Consider the following 25088-nt stretch of genomic DNA (forward strand, 5'->3'; position numbering starts at 1 on the left):
TTTTGTCAAAATTTAATTTCCATAGAAAATGTTTTCAAAATGTTATTTATATTTGTCAAAATTTAATTCATATAGAACATTTTATCAAAATTTAATTCCTATAGAACATTTTATCAAAATTTTATTTAAATAGAAAATTTTGTCAAGATTTTATTTCAATATTTGGTCAAAAATGTATTTCTATAGAAAATTTTGTCAACTTTTTATTTCTATAGACAATCTTGTCAACATTTTATTTCTATAAAAAATTTTTTTCACAATTTTATTTCTATAGTAAATTTTTCTATGGAAAATTATCCCACAGTTTTATTTCTATAGAAAATTTTGTGGTTTTATTTAAATATATACGCCGTGCGCAGACTCACGAAAAAGATTCTGAAATCTTTAGAACCAAGATATAGAGGAAGGAATGTATTTATTTATTCATTGCATAACTATTTTAATAGGTAAATAAACGAAAGTTATAAACTTCTAGTCCGTTTAGAAAAAAAGGTTAAGCATTTTTAGAACCAGTCTTCTTATTATCAACCTGAAATATAGAGTGAATATTATGATTCAGCAAAAAATATTCAAATTGAATAAATTAAACCAGAATTTGTTTGCTTGGCCATCATTGTTCATCTATGTATGTATGTACATGCTCACTCAGAATTTTAAAATTGGCTTTGTGGGTTTTGTGTTTTTTTGATTTTGAGATTCTCTTGAATTGAGTGAAGTTTTCAAAGGAAATGCTCAAACACTTGTAACATGCGGCTATACATTTTTATTCTCAACTCAATAGTATCTGTGTATATGGCCAAATGTGTGTGTGTGTGCATGTTGTATTGCCAAGAATCTTTTTCTTTTCTTTCAATGCTTAGGGTAAAATTTTATGAGTCTAACCAAATGAATTGTTGTCTGTCTGGCGGATTGAATGTGAGTCTCTCTCTTGGCCATTTGTTGCCTTAGCCAGAAATAAAGTCGCAAAAATTTAGTCATTGTTCTGACGTTGTTCATTACACGTGAGCGTATCGTAAAGACTTGACGGCATTTCAATTTCATTCTATTGTGCTAAAACACTAAATTGTTCTATATCGAATCAAACAACAACAAAAAAACTCATAACAGGCCTTAATATTTTTTCGTATATATACGTATACTTTGCATTTTTGTTCTCTAATAATTACGTGAAGTTAATACCAAACTGTTATAAACATGACCATTTACGCCATAATTGTTCAAATTATTTTAGTCTGTAATTAATAGTAAATGATAATTGTTGTGAGCTATATAAACAAAAAATAAAAAAGGAAATTTTAAAAAGAAATTCGAGAAAAAATACAAGAATAAAAATTTGAAAACTGAAGAAAACGAATATAATCGTCATCAGAATGCCTTCGAGAAGTCAACTAAGAAAGCTAAGCCAAGGAATATATTTTTCACACAAGGATCCTGAAGATGATTTCGAATATAAGGTTTGTGTGTTTTTTTTTTTGTTAGTGTTTATTTGTCCATTCGGCAGTTTGTTGTTATCACAATACAGGCACTTGACTTACTCTCGAAGATATGGCAAACAATATATCTTCGAGAGTAAGTCAAGTTCATAGATGATACACTCAAAAAAGGTGAATCATATATGGTACTAAAACCAATTTAATTCTATTTTAATTCATGGAATTATTATGTTTTGAAAAATTATAAATTATAAAAATTATACAAAAATTAACCATAAAGATTTGCTAAAATAATGTCTCCTGCCGAATAGTTTAGAATTTCTTTAAATTTGCAAATTTTACAAATAATGCGACCTTTACGAACTTCGCATAGTACTTCCTTCAAACTTCGAAATTCTCTTTAATAAGAAAAAAAAAATATTTAATATGTCTAATAAATTTTCTTGAATTTGCCATGACATCTGCTTTTGTAAAATATTGTCGTAAAATTTCATATCCTTAAAATACGAATCCGAATTTTGCTTAGCATAGAAGACGTATTTCTCTGATGTAGGTTAGGTTAGGTTAGGTGGCAGCCCGATGTATCAGGTTCACTTAGTCTATTCAGTCCATTGTGATACCACATTGGTGAAATACCACTGATGTAAATTTTTTCCATGATCGATTGTCGATAAACTTTTCAATGCATTCGTTTTGGTAGATTCTTTACTGTTTGGTACATTTGTAGAAATCTTGACGTTTTGGTAGATTTTGAACAATATTCCTATTCACAAATTTTCTATAAAAACAAGACACAATTTTCTACCGAAATAAAATATTGACAAAATTTTCTATAGAAATAAAATTTTAACAAAATTTTCTATAAAAATAAATTTTAACAAAATTTTCTATAGAAATAAAATTTTGACAAAATTTTCTTCAGAAATAAAATTTTTACAAAATTTTCTATAGAAAGAGAATTTTGACCAAATTTTCTACAGAAATAAAATTTTGACAAAATTTTCTATACAAATAATTTTGTGACAAAATTTTCTATATAACTAAAATTTTGACAAAATTTTGTATAGAAATAAAATTTTGACAAATATTTCTATGGAAATAAAATTGTGACACAATTTTCTATAGAAATAATTTTGTGACAAAATTTTCTATAGAAATAAAATGTTGACAAAATGTTCCAAAGAAATTAAATTTTTAAGAATTATTTTTCATAAAAAAATTAATAAAAAGCTAAACAATAATCAACCACAAAGAAAAATCAAATGTTGACAAAATATTCTATAGAAATAAAATTTTTACAAAATTTTCTATAGAAATAAAATTTTGACAAAATTTTCTTTAAAAATAACATTTTAACAAAATTTTCTATCGAAATTAAGTTTTGATAAAATTTTCTACACAAATCAATTTGAGACAAACTTTTATATAGAAATAAAGTTTTGACAAAATTTTCTTTAGAAATAAAATTTTGACAAAATTTTTTATATAAATAAAATGTTGACACAATTTTCTACATATAAAAATTTTGTCAAAATTTTCTATGGAAATAAAATTTTGACAAAATTTTCTATTGAAATAAAATTTTGACAAAATTTTCTAATGAAATAAAATTTTGACAAAATTTTCTATTGAAATAACATTTTGCCAATATTTTCGATAGAAATAAATTTTTTACAAAATTTTCTATAGAAATACAATTGTGACAATATTTTCTATGGAAATAAAATTTTGACAAAATTTTCTATTGAAATAAAATTTTGACGAATTTTCCTATAGAAATGAAATTTTGAGAAGATTTTCTATAGAAATAAAATTTTAACAAAATTTTCTATGGAAATAAGATGTTGACAAACTTTTCTATAGAAATGAAATTTTAAGAAAGTTTTCTATAAAAAATTATTTTGACAACATTTTCTATGGAAACAAAATTTTGACAAAATGTTCTATAGAAATAAAATTTTAACAAAATATTCTATAGAAATAAAATTTTGACAAAATTTTCTATAGAAATAAAATTTTGACAAAATTTTCTATAGAAATAAAATTTTGTCAAAATTTTCTAAAGAAATAAAATTTTTGAGAAAATTTTCTATAGAAATAAAATTTTTGAGAATATATTCCATAGACATAAAGTTTTTGAGAAAATTTTCTGTAGAAATAAAATTTTGAGAAAATTTGTTATAGAAATAAAATTTTGACAAATTTTTCTGAAGAAATAAAATGTTTGAGAAAATATTCTATAGAAATAAAATTTTTGAGAAAATATTCAATAGAAATAAAATTTTGTCAAAATTTTCTAAAGAAATAAAATTTTTGAGAAAATATTCTATAGAAATAAAATTTTTGAGAAAATATTCTATCGAAATAAAATTTTTGCGAAAATATTCTAAAGAAATAAAATTTTTGAGAAAATGTTCTATAGAAATAACATTTTGACAAAATTTTCTATAGAAATAAAATTTTGACAAAATTTTCTACAGAAATAAAATTTTGTATATAAATAAAAAAATTTTGACAAAATTTGCTATAGAAATAAAATTTTGGTAGATTATTTGTGGCTCGAGTGGCAACCATGATTATGAAATAAAATTTTAACAAAATTTTCTATGGAAATAAAATGTTGACAAAATTTTCTATAGAAATGAAATTTTAAGAAAGTTTTCTATAAAAAATTATTTTGACAACAGTTTCTATGGAAAGAAAATTTTGACAAAATGTTCTATAGAAATAAAATTTTGACAAACATTTTCTATAGAAATAAAATTTTTACAAACATTTTCTATAGAAATAAAATTTTGACAAAATTTTCTATAGAAATAAAATTTTGACAAAATTTTCTATAGAAATTAAATTTTGTCAAAATTTTCTAAAAAATAAAATTTTTGAGAAAATTTTTTATATAAATAAAATTTTGACAAAATTTTCTATAGAAATAAAATCTTGAGAAAATTTTTTATTGAAATAAAATTTTGACAAAATTTTCTAAAGAAATAAAATGGGTGAGAAAATATTCTACAGAAGTAAAATTTTTGAGAAAATATTCTATAGAAATAAAATTTTTGAGAAAATCTTCTATAGAAATAAAATGTTGACAAAATTTTCTATATGGAAATAAAAGTTTGACAAAATATTCTATAGATATAAAATGTTGGCAAAATTTTCTATAGAAATAAAATTTTGGAGCAAATATTCCACAGAAAGAAAAATTTTTGAGAACATTTTCTATAGAAATAAATTTTTGGAATAAATTTTTTGTAGAAATAAAATTTTGACAAGATTTTCTATAGAAATAAAATTTTGACAAAATTTTCCACAGAAATAAAATTTTGACCAAAATTTCCAATAGAAATGAAATTTTGAAAATATTTTCTATAGAAATAAAATTTTTGAGAAAATATTCTATAGAAATAATATTTTTGAGAAAATATTCTATAGAAATAAATTTTTTTAGAAAATGTTTTATAGAAATAAAATTTTTGAGAAAGTATTCTATAGAAATAAAATTTTTGAGAAAATGTTCTATAGAAATAAAATTTTGACAAAATTTTCTATAGAAATAAAATTTTGACCAAAATTTCCAATAGAAAAGAAATTTTGAAAATATTTTCTATAGAAATAAAATTGTGACACATTTTTTATAGAAATAAAATTTTGTATATAGATAAAAAAATTTGACAAAATTTTCTATAGAAATAAAATTTTGGTAGATTATTTTTGGCTCAAGTGGCAACCATGATTATTAACCGATATTGACCAATTTTTATGTGATTTGGAGAGAGAGACCATATACTAACACTACGTACCAAATTCTAGCGGATTGGATGAAGTTTGCTCCTCCAAGATGCTCCGGAGTTCAAATCTGGGGATCGCTTTATATGGAGGCTATATATAATTATGGACCGATATGGGCCAATTTTTGCATGGTTGTTAGCGACCATATACTAACACCACGTTCCTAATTTGAACCGGATCCGATGAATTTTGCTCCTCCAAGAAACTCCGGAGGTCAAACCTGTGAATCGGTTTATATGGAGGCTATATATAATTACGGACCGATATGGACCAATTTTTGCATGGTTGATATATGTATATATATCTTTTATATAGGTAAATTTATTATTTCACAAATTAAGCTTAGTATACTACTCCATATAATAAAACTTTTGAGCGGAATAACTGAGAAATCTATGTTTTGAGTTATTCCAAACAAAGCAGTATACAAAAATTTTAGTATTTAATAATTCACTATAGTTTTCGTTGCAGTAATTTCATAATTTAAACAATAACTGAATTGTAATGTTTAGGGAAATTCTGTTAAAACAATTTCATATATATTTCATTATTGGGATATTAATATTAGATACCAAAAAATTGGCAAATAATGGTTTTTACCCAACGGTAGATATACTTTTCATTTCTAGTTTTGTTTGTTTAACACACATTTGTTCTCTTTTCGAGTTCATGTTCATAACTTTTTGTTATATTCTTCCAATTTTTGATTTATTTTTTAACAATGATAAATAAACTTGACTTTTGTAACGACTTCGAAGTTAATGTGAATGGTTTCTGCACGGATGAAAAAGACTGTTTTTCATATGTTTGGCTATAAACATTATATGTTTGGAAAACAAATTTTTAAACACAATATTTTTGAGTGCAAGCATATAATGTTCATAAACTAGCATAACATGTTTGGGACATATATGTTAATATGTTAGAACATATTATGTTTGGGACATAAAATGTTTTTAAATATAATATGCTTGGATGCAAACATATATTAATTTAGAAATAGCCTATAAACATATATGTGTTTAGTAGCTTGGAGCGCTATTTAACAGGGAGCGATATTGAATTAAGTTGGTGGTTGTTGCTTGTTATTACAAAATTAACATTTTATTTTTCCTTGGACAATTGATCAGATACTTCTTTGATCCTTACAAACTGTGTGGTCCGCTGTTCGAATCCCCGTCCGGCAAAAGGTAAAATTAAAATAAAAAAAAATCATACAATTGAATAATTTCTTCTACAATGTTTGTATTACAGAAAAAGGTGCTAAGAACTAAAAAATCTCGTGGAAGTGAGAAAGATGTGGGGGAATATACAATTGGGCAGAAACAAAATTTTGAGCATTCAGGTCGAAAACCTATGTTGTTAGCACCTATATTACCTGTTTATTTTCATAATTCATTATGATTGTAAATATATATAAATAAAATTTTGAGCACAATATTGTTTGGGAGAATTTTTTTAAGCATATAATATTTTTGGGTGCAAAATGCTTCCAAACATATTATATGTTCACATAACATTATTGAATTTGGATGCAAAAATACAAAATGTTTGGAAATTGACTACCCAAACGTATATTCTTTAGACCAATATGCTTTCAAACATATTATATATTGGAAGAGATCAAACATATAAATGTTTGGGCAATAGCCAAAAATGTATATGCTTGAAGCAAAATATGTTTGGGAGTATATGTTACAGAAGCGATTTTTTGTGAGCGTGTGAGATCATTAGTATTGAAGTGTCAATCGAAATGGATAAAAAAAACAGCAAAAATATAATTGCTTTGTACTACTCCAAATCAAGTTTTTTGTAAATTGTTTAATTTGTTTTTATATATGTTAAACGAAAATTAGTTTATTTAGTATATACACCCTCACAAAAAATCGCTTCTGTAACATATACTCCCAAACATATTTTGCTTCAAGCATATACATTTTTGGGTATTGCCCAAACATTTATGTGTTTGATCTCTACCAATATATAATATGTTTGAAAGCATATTGGTCTAAACAATATATGTTTGGGTAGTCTAAGTTCCAAACATTTTGTATTTTTGCATCCAAATTCAATAATGTTGTCTTCCAAAAAACAATATGTTATTATGTGACCATATAATATGTTTGGAAGCATTTTGCACCCACAAATATAATATGCTTAAAAAAAATTCTCCCAAACAATATTGTGCTCAAAATTTTATTTATTTATTTATATATTTACAATCATAATGAATTATGAAAATAAACAGGTAATATAGGTGCTAACAACATAGGTTTTCGACCTGAATGCTCAAAATTTTGTTTCTGCCTAATTGTATATTCCCCCACATCTTTCTCACTTCCACGAGATTTTTTAGTTCTTAGCACCTTTTTCTGTAATACAAACATTGTAGAAGAAATTATTCAATTGTATGATTTTTTTTATTTTAATTTTACCTTTTGCCGGACGGGGATTCGAACAGCGGACCACACAGTTTGTAAGGATCAAAGAAGTATCTGATCAATTGTCCAAGGAAAAATAAAATGTTAATTTTGTAATAACAAGCAACAACCACCAACTTAATTCAATATCGCTCCCTGTTAAATAGCGCTCCAAGCTACTAAACACATATATGTTTATAGGCTATTTCTAAATTAATATATGTTTGAATCCAAGCATATTATATTTACAAACATTTTATGTCCCAAACATAATATGTTCTAACATATTAATATATATGTCTCAAACATGTTATGCTAGTTTATGAACATTATATGCGTGCACTCAAAAATATTGTGTTTAAAAATTTGTGTTTCCAACATATAATGTTTATAGCCAAACATATGAAAAACAGTCTTTTTCATCCGTGTAGTACCGTTATGAATGTTCCACACAATATAGAAATCAAATAGAAAACTTCTATGATAGATTAAAAATCATTGAAATTTGTTTGTGAATCATAAGAAACTAATGGTGTTTTCTTTTCTGAAAAAAGTGTTTTGCCTTCATTTTGTCTGTACAGAATGCGCATTTTTAAAATGTTACCAGCAACCTAAAAAAATGCTATCATTTCAGCGGGCAGAAAAGAATTCAAAGAAGGAAACAGGGCAATCGCAGCACTCTCGTTTGTTGGCAGTGCTGAAAATGCCCGTAATTTGCCTCCCAGCGTGGCGCTATTTTCACAACAGAATTCGAAGCCTTTTCGCACTTTTGCCTGTTTTTTTTAGAAAAGAACCTAAAGAGTACATTTTCCGGGCAAAATGCAAAAAAAGTGTGCATTTTTTACAAGAAAAGAAAACGCCATAAGCTAACATATAAAGGCAATTAACCATCAGTGAGTTATTAAATGGTTATTATAATTGATTTATATGCTCAAACAATTTTAATATCTATTATTGGTAATACTTCTTATGGAGTTTTTCTGTTAATATATCAATTAACGGCCATTTTCATGTAGCTCCGTTAGGCTTTAACCGTCAGTTAACAGAAAATAAACTGCAAATATCTTGCCTCCGGTTAACTTTAACTGAAAAATTTACAAGAATTAAGACCCCAACTGACATATGGAATAAATAGGCAAAATGACACATATCTCCACAGTACGGCTTAAAAGTTCGCAAGCTAACATAGCAATAACGGAGCTTCATGAAAATGGGGGTAAGTTTGTTTATTTTAATATCGAAACGAATCTTCCAATGCTTACATACAAAAAACAAAAATTACTTGGATAATTATTCCCTTCATTATACGCATGATTTCTTAATATGAAAATAGAAAAATAATAATTGCTTTAGAATTTAAGGGTGAGAATTTTTATAAAAAATATTTTAATACAATTTCACTCCGAACAGGGTGCTAAGATTAAACAAGTATATACGGCCGTAAGTTCGGTTAGGCCGAAGCTTATGTACCTTCCACCATGGATTGCGTAGAAACTTCTTCTAAACACTGCCATAGAAATCTTGATGTTTTGGTAGATTTTGAACAATATTCCTGTACACAAATTTTCTATAAAAACAAGACATAATTTTCTACCGAAATAAAATTTTGACAAAATTTTGTATAGAAAAAAAATTTTGACAAATTTTTCTATGGAAATAAAATTTTGACAAAATTTTCTATAGAAATAATTTTGTGACAAAATTTTCTATAGAAATAAAATTTTAATAAAATTTTCTAGATAAATAAAATTTTGACAAAATTTTCTATAGAAATAAAATGTTGACAAAATTTTCTAAAGAAATGAAATTTTTAAGAATTATTTTTCATAAAAATATGAATAAAAAGGTCAACAATAATCAACCAGAAAGAAAAATAAAATTTTGAAAAAAATATTCTATAGATATAAAATGTTGACAAAATTTTCTATAGAAATAAAATTTTGACACAATTTTCTATAGAAATAAAATTTTCTATAGAAATAAAGTTTTCTATAGAAATAAAATTTTGAGAAAATGTTCTATAAAAATAAAATTTTAACAAAATTTTCTATAGAAATAAAATTTTGACAAAATTTTCTATGGAAATAAAATTTTGAAAAAATTTTCTATAGAAATGAAATTTTGACAATATTTTCTATATCTTTTGACAAAATTTCCTATACTCCCAAAAAAAAGTGAACCCACCACGAAAGAAAATATAAGTTTATTTTAGAAAATTTTAACTAAAATAGTTTTCTAATTGCAACATGTTACAAGTAAGTTTATAGTTTTTGTAAAATTGAAGAAAATTTATTAAACTAATTAATTTTTTTCTGGTGTTTAAGAAAACTTCATATGTTGAAAGAAAAAATTGGATTTAAAAATTGTTAAAATGTCTTCAGCGCTGTACGATGTTCAAGACAGGTACAATTTTCGTAAAAATTTACTCATTTGAGAGACTTATGAACTCAATTTAAGCAAACTTCTGCCATTTTAGTAAAACATTAACTAATTTATTTTATAGTAAAATTGTGCGCTATATTTGTAAACAACTTTTTTTCTTGTTTTTAGTTCACGTCATTAAAGTTAGCAAAAACTATTCAAATAAGGAACATGTGCTCATATTGTGCAAAATCTAACTAAAATCAACAAATCTTCATGAACTAAAATAAAGTTCAGTTGGCTTTAGCGTCCCTTTTTTTGGGTGTAGAAATAAATTTTTGACAAAGCTTTCTATAAAAATAAAATTTTAACAAAATTTTCTATAGAAATAAAATTTTGACAAAATTTTCTATAGAAATAAAATTTTGAAAATATTTTCGATAGAAATAAAATTTTGAGAAAATTTTCTTTAGAACTAAAATTTTAACAAATTTTTCTATAGAAATACAATTTTAACAAAGTTTTCTATGGAAATAAAATATTGACAAAATCTTCTATAGAAATGAAATTTTGAGAAAGTTTTCTATAGAAATATAATTTTGACAACTTTTTCTATGGAAATAAAATTTTTACAAAATTTTCTATAGAAATAAAATTTTGGTAGATTATTTTTGGCTCGAGTGGCAACCATGATTAAACCGATATGGACCAATTTTTGTGTGATTGGGGATCGGCTATATATAACTATAGACTGATGTGGACCAATTTTGGTATGGTTGTTAGCGGCCATATACTAACATCACGTTCCAAATTTGAACCGGATCGGATGAATTTTGCTCCTCCACGAGGCTCCGGAGGCCAAATCTGGAGAACGGTTTATATGGGGGCTACATATAATTATGGACCGATATGGATCAATTCTGACACGGTTGTAACACCATGTTCCAAATTTCAACCAGATCGGATGAAATTTGCTTCTCTTTGAGGCTCCGCAAGCCAAATCTGGGGATCGGTTTATATGGGAGCTATATATAATTATGGAACGATGTGGACCACTTTTTGCACGATTGTTAGAGACCATATACCAACACCATGTACCAAATTTCAGCCGGATCGGATGAAATATGCTTTTGTTGGAGGCTCCGCAAGCCAAATCGGGGGCCGTTTATATGGGGGCTATACGTAAAAGTGTACCGATATGGCCTATACGTAAAAGTGGACCGATATGGTATTGCAAATCCATCCGACCTACATCAATAACAACTACTTGTGCCAAGTTTCAAGTCGATAGCTTGTTTCGTTCGGAAGATAGCGTGATTTCAACAGACGGACGGACATGCTTAGATCGACTCAGAATTTCACCACGACTCAGAATATATATACTTTATGGGGTCTTAGAGCAATATTTCGATGTGTTACAAATGGAATGACAAACTTAATATACCCCCCATCCTATGGTGGAGGGTATAAAAAGGAATAGATATGCACCTACATTATTCTTTGGGGTATAATGAAACTTGAATATATTTTCAAAATGCTTCTTACTATTAATAATTCTGATTTTTTTCTCGATTTTGGCCAACATCTAATTTTAAATATAATTACACTTTAACACCAATGCTCCTCTTAATACACAAAAATAAATATCTTGGCAAACGCTTTGACAAAAGCATTCCCATAGTGTTGTTTATTTTAGAAGTACGGAATACATCGTCGTATAATTGGAACTCTAACACTTCAATCTTAAGTAAAATGAGTGCTTATTAAAAAAAAAGGTAAACGAACTTTAGAATACAAAGTGAGATTGAGATAACTTGGGGGGTTTGCGTGTCTAATTGGTGTTGACATCTCCCACTGTTTTATGCATAAAGCTTTTGATATTTCATATTATAAGGCTATTAGAAATGTGCACACCAAAAAATAATTAATATATTTTATAAATAGTATTAAAAAAAATTTCCAATAATGGAATTCCTCCAGAAGTCCTCCATTTCAACAGCCGGTGCACTGAATTTGCATCAGTGGTTTGGATATGAATAAAAAAATTTTTTAAATTTTTTATAATTTTTTAGTGCATTATAACGCTTGCCTGGAACGTTTGATATCAAATAGTTTCAAAAATTCGCAATTTTCTAGAAAGGATTTAGCATTTTTTCGGCAAAATTTAAATAATTGCATTATTTTAATAATTTTTAATCTGTTTTTAACTCATTTGAAACAATAATCTTTTAAATTTCCCATTAAAAAATGAAAAAGCGAGTTATAAAAAATTGACTCAATTGAACTTTATGTGCAGTTAAAATAAACAAACGCATCTTTGGGAGGACATTTTTGGAAGTGCTTTTAAAGTTGTGCCTTAAGACGAACTTCCAAATTTTTTTAGTTCATTTAACTAACATACGCAAAAAATTATTAGAGGAAAGGAAACTTTCACCAAACATAATAATTCCATGAACTAAAATAAAGTTAAATTGGCTTAAGTGAAATAGAGGTTTCACTTGTTTTTGAGTGTCATCCAAAATCGAATTTATTTGGTAGTGGCAACAATTGGCGATAGCAAGGTGTAGTACAGCTTTTCAACATTGTCTTCTAAATTGTATGTTAGTTCATATGCACACAAAATCAATTTTCTATCTTAATAAAATTTTCTATAGAAATAAAGTTTTGAGAAAATTTTCTATAGAAAAAAAATGTTGACAAAATTTTCTATAGAAATAAAATTTTGACAAAATTTTCTATAGAAATAAAATTTTGCGAAAATTTTCTATAGAAATAATTTTGAAAAAATTTTCTATAGAAATAAAATTTTGACAAAATTTTCTATAGAGAAATTTTGACAAAATTTTCTATAAAAAACAAAATTGACCAAATTTTCTATAGAAATAAAATTTTGACCAGAAAATGTTGTTCTACAGAAAATGTTGTTAATTTTTGTCAATTTTTTCTATAGAAATAAAATTTTGACAAAATTTTCTATAGAGAAATTTTGACAAAATTGTCTATAAAAAAAAATTGACCAAATTTTCTATAGAAATAAAATTTTGACCAGAAAATGTTGTTCTACAGAAAATGTTATCAATTTTTTGTCAATTTTTTCTATAGAAATAAAGTCTTGACAAAATTTTTTTTACAAAAAAAAAAATTGACGAAATTATCTATAGAAATAAAATTTTGACAAAATTTTGACCAGAAAATGTTGTTCTACAGAAAATTTTGTTAATTTTTTGTCAATTTTTTCTATAGAAATAAAGTATTGGCAAAATTTTCTATAAAAATAAAATTTGACAAAATTTTATTTCTATAGATATAAAATTTTGTCAATTTTTTCTATAGAAATAAAATTTTGACAAAATTTTCTATAGAAATAACATTTTGGCGAAATTTTCTATAGAAATGAAACTTTGACGAAATTTTCTATAGAAATAAAACTTTGACAAAATGTTTTTGGAAAAAAAATTTTGACAAAATTTTCTATAGAAATAAAACTTTGACAAAATGTTTTTGGAAAAAAAAATTTGACAAAATTTTCTATAGAAATAAAATTCTGAGAAAATTTTCTATAGGAATAACATAAAATTTTGTCAATTTTTTCTATAGAAATAAAAGTTTGCCAAATTTTATTTCTATAGAAATAAAATTTTTTCTATAGAAATAAAATTTGACAAAATTTTCTATAGAAATAAAATATTATAAATTTTTTCTATAGAAACAAAATTTTGACAAAATTTTCTATAGAAAAAATTTGACAAAATTTTCTATAGAAATAAAATTTTGTTGTTTTTTTATTTCAGCTTAAAAACATACATTGACTAAAATACAAGTGTAGCTTCTGATAATTGGTTGATAGTTTTGCTGCAAGCAGAGGATGCTGGTGAGGAATGTGGTAATTCCGAAACGTGCGTCCATCCAACCATCTTACAGTCTATAGGGCTTTGCCCAAATAAATTTGACAAACATTCTTTTCCTCTGTTGGTTAAGCTACACTTGTAGTTTAGTCAATCTATGGTTTAAGCTGAAATAAAAAAACAACAACAATGCTTAAAGATCTAAACCAACAATAATAAAACAAAACGAATGGAAATAAAATTTTGACAATATTTTCCATAGAAATAAAATTTTGACAAAATTTTCTATAGAAAAAAAATTAACAACATTTTCTATAGAAATACAATTTTCCACAGAAAATGTTGTTAATTTTTTTTTAATTTTCTAAAATTTTGGCAATTTTATTTCTATAGAAATAAAATTTTGCCAAATTTTATTTCTATAGAAATAAAATTTTTTCTACAGAAATAAAATTTGACAAAATTTTCTATAGAAATAACATTTTGACAAAATTTTCTATAGCAATAAATTTTGACAAAATTTTCTACAGAAATAAAATTTTGACAAACTTTTCTATAGAAATTAAATTTTGTCAATTTTTTCTATAGAAATAAAATGTTGAGAACATTTTCTGTAGAAATAAAATTTTCTATATAAATAAAATGTTGACAAAATTTTCTATAGAAATAAAATTTTGACAAAATTTTCTATAGAAATAAAATTTTGACAAAATTTTTTATAGCAATAAAATTTTTACAACATTTTCTATAGCAATAAAATTTTGACAAATTTTTCTATAGAAATAAAATTTTGACAAAATTTTCTATAGAAATAAAATGTTGACAAAATTTTCTAAAGAAATAAATTTCGTTTTCGAATTCAGCAGATCAAAATACGTAAGAAAAGTCACCTCTCAACAAATGTACATGAAACAAATTTTATTTCGTAAACTGGTATTATCAACCGATATGAACCAATTTTAGCAAAGTAATTAGAGGGTCAAAATTCATCCGGATCAGATGAAATTTATTCTTTCATGAGGCTTCAGAAGTTAAAACTTGGGGGTATGTTTATATGGGAGCTATATATAATTGTGGGCCGATGTGGACAATTTTTTTGCACGGTTGTTAGAGGGCATATCCAACATTACGTACCAACTTTCAACCGGATCGGTTATAATTTGCTCTTCCAAGAGGCTTCGGACGTCAAATCAGAGTATTGGTTTATTAGGAGTCTATATATAATTATGGACCGATATGGACCAATTTTTTGAAAGTTATTCGAGGGCATATACTAATATCACGTACCAAATTCCAATCGGATGAAATTTGCTCCTTCAGAGGGCTCCGCAAGCCACATCTGGGAATCGGTTTATATGGTCCGACTTACTTAAAAGTGGTCCGACATGGCCCATTGGCAACACCATCCGATCTACATCAATAGCAACTACTTCTGCATAGTTTCAAGTTGATAGTTTGTTAGTTAAGGCGATTCATCACCTGTCACGATGTTATTGACGTGCTTCGAAGCACTACTATCGTATTTTTGCATCATTCTTTCGACATATCGACACGAGCCTTTTTTGAGCTACTGACATATTGTGTGGGATTTAACGCGAACAAGTATTTTCGGCGGTCAAATGCTATATTAAATATATGCTAGTCCCTTTAACGCCTAAAGTTATGTCAATCTCACAATAGGTCACATGTCGATCCAACAATATTAGTTGGACGACCTTCACGAAATTCGTCTTGGAGTGTACTACGATCTCGATTGAATTCACCATCGATAAACACTGGTCCTTGACGAAGCTTCATCGACCAAAATTTAATTAAGTTCATCGATGCACTGTTGTTGAGTTAATCCAGGTCGAAATTTGTAACAAATAATAGCTCGAAAATGTTCACTATTTAATTCCATTTTTTTGTGTAGTTGGCCAGCGATAAATCTGTTAAAAATTTTTGGTTTCGATTTTCAAGCAAATATAATTTCAAAGATTTGCAAAAATTATAATCCAATTTAATAGCTATCAATAAAAAATAAACACTCAAAAATCGCATGTCAAATTTAACCTCACAAATTATTTTTACAATCGCGAAATTGACGGTTCGTTGTCTGAATTACCATGTGAATGAATAGTTTGTTTTTTTTTTCTTTGTGCTGGAATATGATTAATATGAACGAATGAAAATATTTTTTTTTTATTGATAAACTTCCGCATTTACCGGTGATATTAAAAAATTAGTTGGAATAATGGTATCAAAATAAAAACGAAAATCTTGTTTTCATTGCAAATCGTTGGCTAAATTTCATTCAGATAAACTTTTAACCGGCTAAAGATCAATACCAAAGTAAACCGATAATGTTTGGTTTGATATTTTTGGCTGAATGGTCCAAAGAATTGGCTAAGAACTCATATATTTCCGTATTTTTTGTTAAATAAATTTTGTTTAATTCTTCTTATTCAACCAAACATGTTTCTTGTTCATAATTAAAATTCATGATGAGTTAGCCAAATGCCGGGCATAACATCTGCCAAATTTTGTGATCATTGGGTGTTAGGTTTAAGGCCATAAACCATGGTTTATCTCTGTTTGATATGTTTACACAGTGAAGCAATATGGTTGTGGTTAATCATCCACGATGAGCTAATACGAAATTCACAGAGGTAGGAAGTAATTTTGTTTGGAATAAGAGAAAACCTCTCGAAAACGTAAACAAAATTATTAATTTGAATACCCTTCACCATGGGATAGGTGCATCATACACACAAAAAAAAAATTCTGATTCAATCACAAAATAAATTTATCCAATTCATTGTTTAATTGAAATGTTTTCAATCGAAATAATTGGATATTAAACAATTATATACGGCCGTAAGTTCGGTCAGGCCGAAGCTTATGTACCCTCCACCATGGATTGCGTAGAAACTTCTTCTAAACACTGCCATCCACAATCGAATAACTTGACGCTTGCCGATGACAAGGTGTCTTAAAACCTCTTAACACCGTCTTTTAAATTGTAAGTAAGTCCATACGTGGTATATATTAAATCAAAAAAATACCGATTAAATACGTATATAATTCAGTTTGACAAAGTTTTCTATAGAAAACAAATTTTGACAAAATTTTCTATAGAAATAAAATTTTGACAAAATTTTCTATAGAAATAAAATTTTGACAAAGTTTTCTATTAAATTTTCTACAGAAATAAAATTTTGACAAATTTTTCTATAGAAATAAAATTTTGGTAGATTATTTTTGGCTCGAGTGGCAACCATGATTAACATATGAACCGATATGGACCAATTTTTGTGTGATTGGGGATCGGCTATATATAAGTATAGATTGATATGGACCAATTTTGGTATGGTTGTTAGAGACAATATACTAACACCACGTTCCAAATTTGAACCGGATCGGATGAATTTTGCTCCTCCAAGAGGCTCCGGAGGTCAAATCTGGTTTATATGGGGGCTACATATAATTATGGAACGATATGGATCAATTCTGAAACAGTTGTAACACCATGTTCCAAATTTCAACCGGATCAGATGAAATTTGCTTCTCTTAGAGGCTCCGCAAGCCAAATCTGGGGATCGGTTTATATGGGGGCTATATATAATTGTGAAATGATGTGGACCACTTTTTGCATGTATATAAGAAACCATAGACTAACACCACGTTCCACATTTGAACCGGATCGGATGAATTTTGCTCCTCCAAGAGGCTCCCGAGGTCAAATCTGGAGAACGGTTTATATGGGGGCTATATATAATATGGACCAATTTTAGCATGGTTTTTAGAGACCGTATACCAATACCATGTACCAAATTTAAGCAAGATCGGATGAAATTTGCTTCTCTTTGAGGCTCCGCAAGCCAAATCTGGGGATCGGTTTATATGGCGGCTATATATAATTATGGACCGATGTGAACCAATTTTTGCATAGTTGTTAGAGACCCTATACCAACACCATGTGCCAAATTTCAGCCGGATCGGATGAAATATGCTTCTGTTAGAGGCTCCGCAAGCCAAATCTGAGGGTCCGTTTATATGGGGGCTATACGTAAAAGTGGACCGATATGGCCCATTTGCAATACCATCCGACCTACATCAATAACAACTAATTGTGCCAAGTTTCAAGTCGATAGCTTGTTTCGTTCGGAAGTTAGCGTGATTTCAACAGATGGACGGAAGGACTGGCATGCTTAGATCGACTCAGAATTTCACCACGACCCAGAATATATATACTTTATGGGGTCTTAGAGAAATATTTCGATGTGTTACAAACGGAATGACAAAGTTAATATACCCCCCATCCTATAGTGGATGGTATAAAAATACTTGATTATAAAATTAATTAATTGAAAATTTTAATAAATTTTTTAATTGATTCAATTAAAAATTTAATTGATGTTGATTACAAAACTTAATTAATTTTTATTAAAAACGTAACTATTTCCAATTACTTTCTTAATAGACTTACCCGCATTTTCATGAAGCTCCATTAGTGTTCCCTTAGCTAAGGACCTTTTATGGAACTATGGACAACTGCTGAAAATTTTTCAGTTATAATTAACCAGAGCGTAGATATCCATTTTATTTTCTGTTAACTGGCAGTTAAACCCTACCGGAGCTACATGGAAATGGGCGTTTGTGTTTTTAGTTTGATTAACAAATTGATATAAATTTTTAGTTAAAAACTAAAAAAATGTCCATCACTTTTTTTTAATTGACTTAGCCTTTCTAGTTAATTGTAAAAATTCATTTTTTAATTTTTAAAATGTTCAATCAACTTTTTAATTGGAAATATGTTGGATATATTTTTTTCTATGTAGAATAATACTAACACCTCCGTTTTTTTTTAAATATCGAAAAAGATTTTAAATATTTTATGTAGGTATGAACGAAAAAAAAACAAGTATATACGGCTGTAAGTTCACATGTATCCTCCACCATGGATTGCGTAGAAACTTCTACTAAAGACTGTCATACATAATCGAATTACTTGATTTGCGGTAACACTTGCCGATAGCAAGGTATCTTAAAACTTCTTAACACCGTCTTCTAAATTGTGAGTTAGTCCATACGAGGTATATATTAAAAAAAGGTATATATTAAAATTCAGTTTGACAAAATTTTTTATAGAAATGAAATTTTGAGAAAATTTTCTGTAGAAATAAAATTTTGAGAATATTTTCTATAGAAATAAAATGTTGACAAATTTTCTATAGAAATAAAATTTTTACAAAATTTTCTATAGAAATAAAATTTTGACTCTTAGACTATAAAGTCCATTGTGATACCACATTGGTGAACTTCTCTCTTAACACTGAGTGCTGCCTGATTCCATGTTAAGCTCAATGACAAGGGACCCCCTTTTTATAGCCGAGTCCGAACGGCGTTCCACATTACAGTGAAACCACTTAGAGAAGCTTTGACCCTCAGAAATGTCACCAGCATTACTGAGGTGGGATAATCCACCGCTGAAAAACTTTTTGGTGTTCGGTCGAAGCAAGAATCGAACCCACGAGCTTGTGTATGCAAGGCGGGCATGATAACCATTGCACGACGGTGGCTCCCAAAAAACGGTGTCTCCCAAAATTTTCTATAGAAATAAAATTTTTACAAAATTTTCTATAGAAATAACATTTTGAGAATATTTTCTATAGAAATAAAATTTTGACAAAATTTTCTATAGAAATAAAATTTTTACAAAATTTTCTATAGAAATAAAATTTTTACAAAATTTTCTATAGAAATAAAATTTTGAGAATATTTTCTATAGAAATAAAATTTTGAGAATATTCTCTATAGAAATAAAATTTTGACAAAATTTCCTATAGAAATAAAAATTTAAGAAAGTTTTCTACAGAAATAAAATTTTGACAAAATTTTATATAGAAATACAATTTTTACAAAATTTTCTATAGAAATAAAATTTTTACAAAATTTTCTATAGAAATAAAATTTTGACTCTTAGACTGTTCAGTCCATTGTGATACCACATTGGTGAACTTCTCTCTTAACACTGAGTGCTGCCCGATTCCATGTTAAGCTGAATGACAAGGGACCCCCTTTTTATAGCCGAGTCCGAACGGCGTTCCACATTACAGTGAAACCACTTAGAGAAGATTTGAAACCCTCAGAAATGGCACCAGCATTACTGAGGTGGGACAATCCACCGCTGAAAAACTTTTTGGTGTTCGGTCGAAGCAGGAATCGAACCCACGACCTTGTGTATGCAAGGCGGGCATGCTAACCATTGCACGACGGTGGCTCCCAAAAAACGGTGGCTCCCAAAATTTTCTATAGAAATAAAATTTTTACAAAATTTTCTATAGAAATAAATTTTTTACAAAATTTTCTACAGAAATAAAATTTTGAGAATATTTTCTATCGAAATAAAATTTTGACAAAATTTTCTATAGAAATAAAATTTTAACAAAATTTTCTATAGAAATAAAATTTTGAGAATATTTTCCATAGAAATAAAATTTTGAGAATATTCTCTATAGAAATAAAATTTTGACAAAAATTTCTATAGAAATCAAAATTTAAGAAAGTTTTCTACAGAAATAAAATTTTGACAAAATTTTCTATAGAAATAAAATTTTTACAAAATTTTCTATAGAAATAAAATGTTGACAAATTATTTTTGGCTCGAGTGGCAACCATGACTATTAACCGATATGAACCAATTTTTGTGTGATTGGGAATCGGCTATATAAAACTATAGACCGATATGGACCAATTTTTGCATGGTTGTTAGCGGCCATATACGAGCGCAATGTACCAAATTTCAACCGAATCGGATGAATTTTGCTTCTCCAAGAGGTCCCAGAGGTCAAATCTGGGGATCGATTTATATGGGGGCTATATATAATTATGGACCGATAAGGACTATTGTTTACATGGTTGTTAGAGACCATATACTAATACCACGTACAAAATTTCAACAGGATCGGATGAATTTTGCCCCTGCAAGAGGCTCCGGAGGTTAAATTTTTGGATCGGTTTAAATGGGGGTTATATATATTTATGAACCGATATGGACCAATTTTTGCATGGTTGTTAGAGACTATATACTAATACCACGTACCAAATTTCAACAGGATTGGGTGAATTTTGCTCCTCCAAGAGGCTCAAAAACCAAATCTGGGAATCAGTTTATATAGGTGCTATATATGATTATGGACCGATATGTGCCAAATTTGACATGGTTATTAGAGACCATATACTAACACGACGTGCCGAATTTCAACCGTTTTGGATTAATGTTGCTCCTCCAAGAGGCTCCGAAGGTCTCTCTGGGGGTCGGTTTATATGGGGGCTATGCGTAAAAGTGGTCCAATATGCAATACCATCCAACCTACATCAATAACAACTACTTATGCCATGTTTGAAGTCGATAGCTTGTTTCGTTCGGAAGTTAGCGTGATTTCAACAGACGGACGGACATGATTAGATCGACTCAGAATTTCACTACGACCCAGAATATATATACTTTATGGGGTCTTAGAACAATATTTCGATGTGTTACAAACGGAATGACAAAGTTAATATACCCCCATCCTATGGTGGAGGGTATAATAAAGAACACACACAAACAAATGTTTTTTGTCTTCAATCACAAAATTAATTGATCCAACTAAATTTTAAGTGAAATGTCTTCAAAAAATTAATTTTTCCAATTAAAAAATTAATTGATACAATTAATTTTTGTGTTTGATTTTTGTTTCAATTAAAAAATTTGTTGAACCAATGAAATTTTTAATAAAATATTTTTTAAAATTCAATTAAAATTTTAATTGGAAAAATGTTGGTGATATTTTTTTCAGATTCAAATATCACCAGAGGTGAATTTTTTTATTAAATCTTTTTCTAAAATATTTTTTCATTTCGTTTTTATTTTGTTATTCTCAGCGCATATTTTTGTAGAAATATACTTTTTTCCGTTTAAACTCAATAAAAAGTTGAAAATTCTAGTAATTTGCAAAAACCGTCCCAAAAGAACTTTCTTGAATGTAAAAAAGTCAACAGACACATGTTAAAATGCCCGCAGGACTGAAATTTAATTTATGTTTTCATTATTTTTTTTACTTTTTGTTGATTTTCTATTCTTTTTTGCTACATTTAATTGTCCAAAATTTAAATTTTCACTTTAAACTGCTAATAGCATATTTTCTAAGACCAAAAGCACTTCATTGGAAGTAGAAAAAAATATATAGAGGTTCCCGGGATGCTCTTAAAAAGAAATGTTTGGAAACAACTACCACACGTAGAGAAGGAATATGATCACCTCAACCATGTTTCAAGAGCAAAATGTTATTTTTGGATGGTGACCAGTAACATGTTTATGGCAAAAATGTTGTTTTCTCGACAAAAATAAAATGCTTGCTGAAATCAGACACATAATATCCGAGATGGTTGCGATAAACATGTTACATGGTCACCATTCAAAAATAACATTTTGCTCTTGAAACATGGTTGAGGTGATCATATTCCTTCTCTGGGTGCATGTTTTTTTTTTTTTTTGCTGGGTACAAACAAATAATTATTTTGTAATAAAAAAAATGTCTTTAAAAATAGATTTCAATTTGTTATTGTATTAGTGTACTAAGTAAGCGAAATTGAAAAATAAGATCAAGGGATTGCAGTTATGTGAGAAGATCATGCGCAGTGGTGCTGAAAAATGGTTCAATTTGGGAGGTATACTTCTCGTGTGTAATTTCCATAAGAAGTTAACATATTAGACCCAATCTACACTAAAGACTATGAAAATTCGATGAAACATGTATATAGTCAGACTTGTGGGGATTGGCAGTTGGCATTTTCTTTTCAATAAATTAAGATCATATTAAAATTATAATAATATGTAAAGTAATTAATTTGGATGAAAACCCAGCCTTCATTGATATCAGGCTAACATAAAAAATACTTAAAATTTATTATTAGTTTAACTATGGATTTTTTTTATTTCTGTATATACTCTCTGTCTTGGGTGCGTACATAATTATTCTCATTACCAAAATATTGACTAATTTAGGCAATAAAATTGAATGAACATTTACTTTGAATTATAACACAGTTCCTGGTTCACGCATATGAAATTTTAATATATTAAGTTCAAGTTCATCTACATGCGTACGAAATTTTGATTTTTTTCAAACGTAGTGATTTCAATATAAAATGCAAATGTAAGCACGTGCATGTAAATTATAAATTTTCAACAACATGTCCATAATTAAATAACTTTTGAAAGTAAGTACCCTTGCTCGGATTAATAACCAACAAACGAATAAAACATAACACACAATGTAATGCTAAATGTGTAAGATTTAATGCGAATTTATTTGCTAAGTTCAATGTACTCACATTATGTGTATTACTACTGCGGTTGCCACACACAATGTAAAAATAATGTACCAAACTTTTCAAAACCCAATCTACCAAAAATTCTATAAAATTTATCATTCTCAATTTGGAATTTTTAATCAAATTTTGGAGGTTTTTCTGTATATCTTATAAAATCATATAAAATTTCAAAAAATTTGAATTTTCGGCGTATACAAAGAAACAAATTTCACGAAAATTTTTCCAATTAAAGTCTTAATTGAGTGTTAAAACATATTCATTTAAATTTTATTTGATGCAATAATTTTTTTAATCGAAACAAAAATTAATGACAAAAATTAAGTATCAATTAATTTTTTAATTGGTGTCTTATGTTTAGACAACATTTTTTTTATAATTTTATCATTTAATTATTAAAAATGAATTTCCAAAATTTTGAATTTCTAAAATTTTCAAACTTTACAAATTGAAATATTTTTTGTATAACAGTTTAAAATTAATTTGTATCTGTTAATTGTGAATTATATATCGATAAAAACCCAAGAATTACTTCACTTGCACTTCGACTACCAACTGGTGAGCCACCTATATTTAATAAAGGATTAATTGCCACTTGAAATATCTTGTGTGTCTTCTTCTTTTACCCGCGTATAATATCTCTAATACGGAGATTTTATACCACATAGGAATTCAAGTCGCTTTCCCCGCAACCCCAGTTTGATATTGGTGGGTCGTTTCACTCCTGCTGTGATTACAACAACCCCGCAATACAGTCCACAATTTTATTTCCACTCGTGTTTGGCAGCACACAAGCAGCAAATGGGTGATACTGACACGATCCAAGCCTTGCACTTGTGGGTTCCAATTGCTCTTTAATCCCACTCTTTATCAACATCCACTCCTTTGGTCTTGGTTCAGCTGGCATCCAATTGTTCATGGTCCTTCGAGCCGGATCAATTAATTTTTTAATTGATTTGATTGAAGACATTTTAATGAAAAATTAATTGGATCAATAAATTTCGTGATTGAATCAGAAAAAAAATTTTTTTGGTGTATAATTATAATCACAAAATTCTTAAGATAGTATAAACTCTTATAAAATTACAAGAAAATTATTTCATCTAAAGGTAAAATTATATATAAACAAGTAAATACGGCCGTAAGTTCGGCCAGGCCGAAGCTTATGTACCCTCCACCATGGATTGCGTAAAAACTTCTACTGAAGACTGTCATCCACAATCGAATTACTTGGGTTGCGGTAACACTTGCCGATGGCAAGGTATCTTAAAACTTCCTAACACCGTAATATATACCACATAGTCCATACGTGGTATATATTAAACTAAAAAAGGCCGATTAAATACGTATATAAATAAGTTTAAAGTTTCTATAGAAATAAAATTTTGACAAAATAAAATTTTGAAAACATTTCCTATAGAAGTAAAATTTGTAAAAAAATTTCTATAGAAATAAAATTTTGACAAAATTTTCTATAGAAATAAAATTTTGACAAATTTTTCTATAGAAATAACATTTTGACAATGTTTTCTAAAAAAATGAGCCAAGAGGCTCCGGAGGACAAATCTGGGATCGATTTATATGGGGGCTATATATAATTATGGACCGATATGAACCAATTCTTGCATGGTTGTTAGAGACCATATACTAACATCACGTACCAAATTTCAACCGGATCGGATGAAATTTTGTTCTCTTAGAGGCTCCGCAACCCTCGGGGGATCGGTTTATATGGGGGCTATATGTAATTATGGCCCGATATGGACCAATTTTTGCACGGTTGTTAGAGACCATATACTAACACCATGTACCAAATTTCAGCCGGATCGGATGAAATTTGCTTCTCTTAGAGCAATCGCAAGCCGAATTTGGGGGTCAGT

The 25088-nt window shown here is 27.8% G+C and overlaps 1 long non-coding RNA gene across 1 annotated transcript in view; it reads left to right on the forward strand.

The window, feature by feature from the left end:
* Positions 1 to 909: 909 nt before the first annotated feature.
* The window catches only part of LOC142231788 (uncharacterized), a 24958-nt gene continuing 779 nt past the window's right edge, over positions 910 to 25088 (forward strand). Inside the window, exon 1 of the long non-coding RNA XR_012720919.1 lies at positions 910 to 1454. This is a non-coding gene — a long non-coding RNA (uncharacterized LOC142231788). The remainder of the gene's footprint in view (positions 1455 to 25088) is intronic.

The sequence above is a fragment of the Haematobia irritans genome, chromosome 3 (assembly GCF_050003625.1).
Source record: "Haematobia irritans isolate KBUSLIRL chromosome 3, ASM5000362v1, whole genome shotgun sequence".
NCBI classification, from domain to species: Eukaryota; Metazoa; Arthropoda; class Insecta; order Diptera; family Muscidae; genus Haematobia; species Haematobia irritans.